The following is an 8,350-nucleotide window of genomic DNA, read 5'->3' on the forward strand; positions in this document are numbered from 1 at the left end:
TATGTAATCCTAATTTTATAGAAAACCTTCCAACGCCAATAAATATAACCAACGCGACGCGCCAAAAGAGAGTATCCATTATTAGTTCGCTATAATAAGTGTGCTATAAAACTTCGGAAGCTATAACTGTGATTGTTATAACGCTTACCAATCGGAAAACTTCAGATATTTGACCAGAAATATTTATAAATTTCGAACATTACAAACCATTTAACTTCAGTGGATTCACATCGGACATTAGTATTTTTACGAAGACATTATATAAATTCAACGGTGGAAAATTCAGCGTGTGTGGCAAAGGACAAAGCTAGTTAGCTTCCCGTTAAGCGAATCGTACCTACATCAACACGTAATTAACTCGCTCATAGTGAAACCTCGATAAGATATCAAGGAAGTTCCAGACTAGAAAGAATAATTTATATTGTTTGTAAGTTTTTTGAAACTTTTGTTTATAAATCATTGTTTGTAATAACTATTTGTAGTAACTGTTATTGTAAATTGTACTGTTGTGTGTATGTTAAAACGTATTTATGTTAAAAAAGAAAACTGTGTGTATCAATCTTGTTGGCAAATATCCTAAACTCACTATATATCGGCTTTTACTTAACTACTAAATCCAAAGTACAATTTAACTACTAAATTTGAAATTATGAATTAACTCAATTTCAGACCATTTGAAATTCTAATACGTAACAGAATTCACTCGTTTATGTAATTATATAATCTCTATCGCTTGTTACAGACTTAGTATGGAGTAAAAGAATACGGAGTACTTATAATGTCCTTAAGTGTACACAGTTTTCTGCTCTCTATCTGCCTCCTCCCCCCATGAGAGTTTACAACACTAAGATTCGAGGTTCGATCGCTGACAGATTAGGAAGTTTATTGCACAGCTTTGCGAGTAACTACAAAACACATCAATAAACAAAACCCTCGATCTGTTGAAATGTGTATTTTTACTTTTTGACAAATAAAATAATACAGTGCAATATATTATTCCGACCTATGGTAGTTATTGTTGAAAGATTTTAAAAAGAAATTATACACAATGTAACAATGGTGAAACATATTATATGTATATATTAGTTATTTATACATTTACGAATAGTTTTATGAGTACTGTAGACATGAATATGTAAGTGAAAACACTTTTTCTTAGCTCGTACAGCACAATAGTAATAACACTTTAATCTATAACTACAATTTGTACTCTAACTCGTACAGCACAATAGTAATAACACATAACACTTTAATCTGACATTACAAATTTTACTCTAACTCTTACCGCACAGTAACAACAATACGTAATATATCAATATATGTTTCATTGTTACTCATACAATACATAGCGCATAAAATCTATCATTGCAAATGTTACTCCACTGATACAACACAATTGTGTCAACACGTTGCACTTGAATTTATCAACGTAAATTTTTCTTTATCGTACAGCATAACAAAGATAACACATAATATATTAACATATCAATGCAAATTTTACTCTAACTCTTACCGCACAGTAACAACAATTGTTACTCATACAATACATGTTACATAAATCTATCATTGCAAATGTTACTCCACTGATACAACACAATTGTGTGAACACGTTGCACTTTAATTTATCAATGTAAATTTTGCTCTAGCTCGTACAACACATGACACATAAATTTATCAATGCAAATTTTACTCCACTGATACAACACAATTGTGTGAACACGTTGCACTTTAATTTATCAATGTAAATTTTTCTTTATCGTACAGCATAACAAAGATAACACATAATATATTAACATATCAATGCAAATTTTGCTCTAGCTCGTACAATACATGACACATAAATTTATCAATGCAAATTTTACTTTAATTCTCGTACAGCACCCACAGTAATGGTACCACATGACACATTTTACCGAAGAAACATTTTCGAAAAGTCAGTTATTCTTCTACAGAAGTTGATGTGCGAGGTTATTGAAATGACACTGGATTGCATTTTCTTTCCAAGTTCAATTTTGGACCCGGTAATTAACCTTCTAACGATTGGGCGCAGATCAAGGCTTGGAATTACGTCACCTGTCTCACATAACCAGTACTAGGTACATTTGAGTAAAGAATAAAAAGACCAAATAATGAATGAAGTACACAAAAGAGGAGTGGGTATTCGCTTGCAGTGGCTTAGCTATTGTAGTTATCTGTCCAATTTATCTTGGCAAATTAGGGGATATAAGAGAGGATTTGGCTTTCGCATGAGTTCTCGTTATTATGGCCGGAACAGCCAACGGCGTTAATTTTCAGACCACAAGCCCGTTGGAGGCAATAAGGCTCTAAGATAATGAGGAAGAGATTGAGAGGAATGCTGATTGCGTGTTCCGCAATTCGAGACGTGAACGATTCATCTCCATCATGGTTATTCGGTGGCTGGAAAATGAAACTTGTAACAATCGACCATTTCTAAAACACACACAGAGAAACAATGGGTGTCGATTGACAGGAGTCGCTTTTTCTCCACTTCTGCTGTTACAACTTGTGTTATGACAGTAACTTCGTCTCGACATTCGACCAATGGAAGACTAAATACTAACGAATCAGTGACAGTTTCCTTACATATTTAAGTTATTACCTTCAGTGCCTCTCAGGGCAGACCGGAACTACGTATCCAATGTGATTTCTTTGTCTTTCTACTGCAGCTTGTGTTTCCTATTATTTCGCTACAGAGTGGTAGATGATACAAGTTTAGATAAACTAGGCCAAGTCCAATTGTCTTCATGAATGAGAATAATCAATATTCGATTAACATATCTTTTAAGATAATTGTTTATTAAAGTTCTTCTACGCAAACATTAATTGCAATAGCGGATAATTGATACGTTTCGAATTATATTTATACAAACATACCCATAGATACAATTCAAACAGAAAAAAGTGATTTTGAAATTAAATATCAATTAGATGCATAATACTGTCGTATTTCCTCCATTTGATAATTTAAATTTCAATGTTTTGGAACTTTTTTTTACCTGTTTTATGGTATAAGAATAGCCCCCCAGTTGCACAGCGGTATGTCTGCGGACTTACAACGCTAGAATCCGGGTTTCGATACCCGTGGTGGGCAGAGCACAGATAGCCCAATGTGTAGCTTTGTGCTTAACTTCAAACAAACGGACAAACAAACAAACAGTATAAGGATAATTCTTTCAGTCATAAAATATAGTATAACGTTCAAGGATATTACTCTAAACTTAATTCTAAGTGTACAAATTATCATGTGACCAGTCAATAAATCATAGTTTAAAATTGTTATTTCAAAACTATAGCTTAACGCTACACTTTGGGTCGTATTTCTCTCATTTACGGGCTTGGCATGGCCTGGTGGTTAAGGAGCTCGACTCGCAATCTGAAGGTCACGGATTCGATTCCTCTTCACCGAACATGCTTACCCTTTCAGTCATGGAGGCATTATAATGTGGCGATCAATTCCATTTTTCATTGTTAAAGAGTACCCCAAAAGTTGGCGGTGTGTGATGTTGACTAGCTGCATTCCCTCTAGTCTATCATTGCTAAATTAGGGACGGCTAGCGCAGATAGCCCTCGCTTAGCTTTGCGCGAAATTCAAACTAAACCGAACTCTCATTTGAAGTATGGAAAATATGCAAAGCATGCGAAAAAAAAGCACAGTGGCGTTCGTGGTGGCTATATCCGACTGGAACATTTGCATGCCATGCCTGACTTTACATCCACGTGGAATCTCATCTTCTTATGTCATACCGTTTGTGAGCTACGATGTGCTGAAATACGAAACCTTTTTTTAATATAAACGCCTGTTATATATATATAATATTTTTATTTATCTATTTATTATTATTATACGATTATTTTGTACTGTTGGTTTAGTATTTGGATTTAAAACTAACCTAAGCCTAAACTTGCCGAACCTATTGAGTTCTTATTGCGATTACGGCTGAAAATGTCGTTTAACAGCGAGGATAATCAACTAATGGATCAATGTATTTTAGTCTTTGAGTTTTTGTTTGATGACCTTGCATATGCCTAGTAAAACTATAAATTAAATTAGATATTATTTCATTTCATTGCTGGTTCAGTTTTCAGTTTTGAGCTATGTAAGCAGCTTGCTTTGATCAGAAGTTTTGGATAATCCTACATATCTATAACTTTCGGTGACATCTTTGATGTTTTAAGTGACTTTAGTGGAAAACAAATATTTTTATTTACATGATTCCACAATGAAATAAAAAAGTGAAAAAAATATTTTGGACTTTTAAATTTCAGTGCATATATGACGAAAAACAATAGTTTTGAAAAAATTAACATTAGTTGGTTTGTTTGTTTGTTATTAACCACAAAGCTACACAAAGGGCTATCTGTCCTTTGCCCACCACGGGTATCGAAACCCGGTTTCTAGCAGTATAAGTCCGCAGACATATCACTGTGCCATTGGTTGGAATTCTCGACGCAAATATTTTATACAATTATCCAAATTTTAAGTTCTCGGTTTTACAACATGGACCAGGATTGGCCTAGTGGTTAGCGTGCTTGGACTGTGAACCCATAAGATCATGCCTCGCGACCCAATGAAACAAAAACGACCCCCCTCCCACATTTTGTGGTCAAATCCTAATATTCTATCATACAAGTGAAGTCTTAGAGTTGACGATGGGTGGTGCTGACGAGCTGTCTTCTCTCTACAGCTTATCAGCTCTAAAACAGGAAGATCTATGTTCAGGTAGCCCTTGTGTAGTGTGGGCATGGTTCGGATCACCGTCCCACCAAACATGCTCGCGCTTTAAGTCATGCGGGCGTTATAACGTGACGTACAATCCCACTTTACATTGGTAAAGAGTGACCCAAGAGTTGGCAGTGGGTGCTGCTGACGAACTGTCTTATCTCTACAGTTTATCAGCTCTAAAATAGGAAGAGCTATGTGCAAGTAGCCCTTGTGTATTGTGGGCATGGTTCGGATCACCGTCCCACCAAACATGCTGGCCCTTTAAGTCATGCGGGCGTTATAACGTGACGATCAATCCCACTTTACATTGGTAAAGAGTGCCCCAAGAGTTGGCGGTTGGTGCTGCTGACGAGCTGTCTTCTCTCTACAGTTTATCAGCTTTAAAATAGAAAGAGCTATGTTCAGGTAGCCCTTGTGTAGCGTGGGCATGGTTCGAAACCTCTCACCAAACATGCCCGTCTTTTCAGTCATGCGGACGTTATATGTGACAACCAATTCCACTCTTCATTGGTAAATAGTGCTCCAAGAGTTGGCGGTGGGTGATGTTTACTAGCTGCCTTTTCTCTAGTCTATCACTTCAAAATTAGGGACGCCTAACACATATAGCCCTAGAGAAGCTTTACGCGAAATTTAACACCAACAAAAACTTGTGAAGCCTTGCACGACATTCTGAAGCAGGTAAATGAGCTTATTAACATAAATTTCATTGCATATTCCACAGTTTAACATGTAATCGGTAATCTTCGTAGAAACTGAAAGCTGTTGTTTTTTTCCAACGATATTTTTTTTGTTTGCAATGAGTTACAATGCCATTCAAACATTTTTAAGGTCCGTAATTTAGCAAAAAATTACTTTCTCAAAAATTTGCTCATTATTTTAATTCTTTCTTTTTAATTGTGCTTTGAAATCCAAATGTATTTTTCAGATAAATATCTGTCAACAAACTGGTTCCACACTTCGTGAAAGCTCTCAGAAAAATTCAATTTCCAGACACCAATTAACCAATACAATTTGGCTCCATACTTGGTTAAGGTTTTCAACAAAATGTACTTTTTGAAGGTATAATACGGTCAGTACAGACTGGCTCCATACTTGGCTTATATAGTAAACAAAATGTACTTTTTTAAAGTACAAGTCGATTAGTACAAAATGCACTTTTCAGATACAAAATATAAATTTGGTTAAGATATACCCAACATACATGGCATCCCAAATACCGTTCTTAAAATGTCGGACTTTTAAACCTCAAAAAGCACTTGTCGTACCTGAAAGTAGAGATGAAATATAATCTTTAACTTAAAAATAACATTTGTTTAAGAATAAAACTCCCTGTTTCTAGAGCAATTGAATATACTAAATTTTGGGTTTAAAAGTGGAAATGTGTAGGATAAATGACCGGTTTGCTTTGTTAAGTTTAAATATTTTATGTGTAGGCAATATCTGTGTCTTCACATACAACAACAGCGGCAAGGGGATAAGAATTGCATCGATAAAACAAAAGAAGCGAAGAGTAACGTGCTAGGAGCGATGCAGATTAAAACACGGAGGTGAACAATGACAGAGAAGGGACGATGTGGATTACAGCACGAAAGTTAACAGAAACTAGGTAGTGATGTGGATTACAGCACGAAAGTTAACAGGAACGAGGTAGTGATGTGGATTACAGCACGAAAGTTAACAGGAACTAGGTAGTGATGTGGATTACAGCACGAAAGTTAACAGGAACTAGGTAGTGATGTGGATTACAGCGCGAAAGTTAACAGGAACTAGGTAGTGATGTGGATTACAACGCGAAAGTTAACAGTAACTAGGTAGTGATGTAAATTACAGCGTGAAAGTTAACAGTAACAAAGTAGTGATGTGGATTACAGCGTGAAAGTTAACACTAACAAGGTAGTGATGTAAATTACAGCGTGAAAGTTAACAGTAACAAGGTAGTGATGTGGATTACAGCGTGAAAGTTAACACTAACAAGGTAGTGATGTGGATTACAGCGTGAAAGTTAACGGTAACAAGGTAGTGATGTGGATTACATCGCGAAAGTTAACAGTAACAAGGTAGTGATGTGGATTACAGCATAAATGTTAACAGTAACAAGGTAGTGATGTGGATTACAGTGCGAAAGTTAACAGTAACAAGGTAGTGATGTGAATTACAGCGTGAAAGTTAACAGTAACAAGGTAGTGATGTGGATTACAGTGCGAAAGTTAACAGTAACAAGGTAGTGATGTGGACTACAGCGTAAAAGTTAACAATGGTAATGTAGGGAAGATGTGGGTTAGAGCGCGAAAATTTACAGTAACAAGGCAATGATGGTGTGAATTATAGTGAGAAAGTGACCATTGACAGGGGAGGGACGTTGTGAGTTAGAGCTTGAAAATGAACAGTTATAGGTTGAGGGAAGAATGTGAGGAATAACACCACAATGAGAAGCTACAGGGTGGGGTAGAGCACCGCAGGGAAGGGGGAAATTTGGGGAAGAGCGCCTCAGCGAACAATTACCGGGTGTGGATGAGTGCAGTAGAACACTCTATGGTTTGATATAGGCTGAGATAGAATGTGCCATGTCCCAGTAAAATAACTTAATTTACGAATTCGAACACGTAATGAGAAAGAAAAATAAATAAACATTATTTGTGTCTAAACTGGTTGCTAATAGTTGTATTTCGACAAACATGTATTAGTGTTTCTTTTAAAAAAGCAATTTCAACGTTTTCTACAGACGATAAAATTTTGAACATGTGGCTGTTTTTTTTTTGTTTTGTTTTGTTTTAATGAGATCCCTTGCTTTAATTACCTTTGCTATTGCTGTAAGAGATACATTTTCCATTACTGAGTAATGCATAGCTTGGAATATAAGCCCAGAAGAGAAAAGGTACTCAACAGAATGTTATTAAGTCTACTCGTTGTATGTGTTAGACAGGGATTTATGTGGTAAGATGTATTTGCCTCATTCATTCTAGCCTACTTCTGCACTTTATCCGAGACAAATGAGGAGATTTGAAGTGGGATTTGTCGACTGCAGAGGCTAGTGTACGTTATTATAAGTAACACAAACTGGCAGAGGCGTTAATTTCTGGCCATACGATCTGTTCCATTAATAAGACTTGAAGCTAATGGAAAATGAAAGAGTGGAGGAAAGCTGATTGCATTTCGTTTCTACAACGTGTTCTTTGTAGGTGTTGTTTAACAATGCGTCTATTCTTCTTCCATGTTGGTCAATTCTTGCTTAACAATAAATTCAGGCTTACTAAAGAAAAATGCTCCTTTATAAAGCCATTAACGTGTCATCATCTGTATATACTTTTACAAATAAAAAAACCACTTTGATGAAATGGAATTTGAGAAGTTCTTTTCATTAAAGTTGTTGAAGGCTACTAATTAGTTGATCATGTAGAACTTTTAATCTACTGCATTAAAGTGCTACCTGGGAAATGAAAGTTTCATTTTTTAAACATTAGTTGTGATGAATTGGAGTTTTAACGTGTTTTGAAAGAAACTGGAGATTCTGAAGAAACTTTAATCACTGCTTTTTAAAGAAATCGTACAGACGAGGCTTAGTTCAGGTTTTGACTTGAAATATCTAGGTCGTTTATTTTGAGATTG

Source organism: Limulus polyphemus, unplaced genomic scaffold, assembly GCF_000517525.1.
Source record: "Limulus polyphemus unplaced genomic scaffold, Limulus_polyphemus-2.1.2 Scaffold798, whole genome shotgun sequence".
NCBI lineage: Eukaryota > Metazoa > Arthropoda > Merostomata > Xiphosura > Limulidae > Limulus > Limulus polyphemus.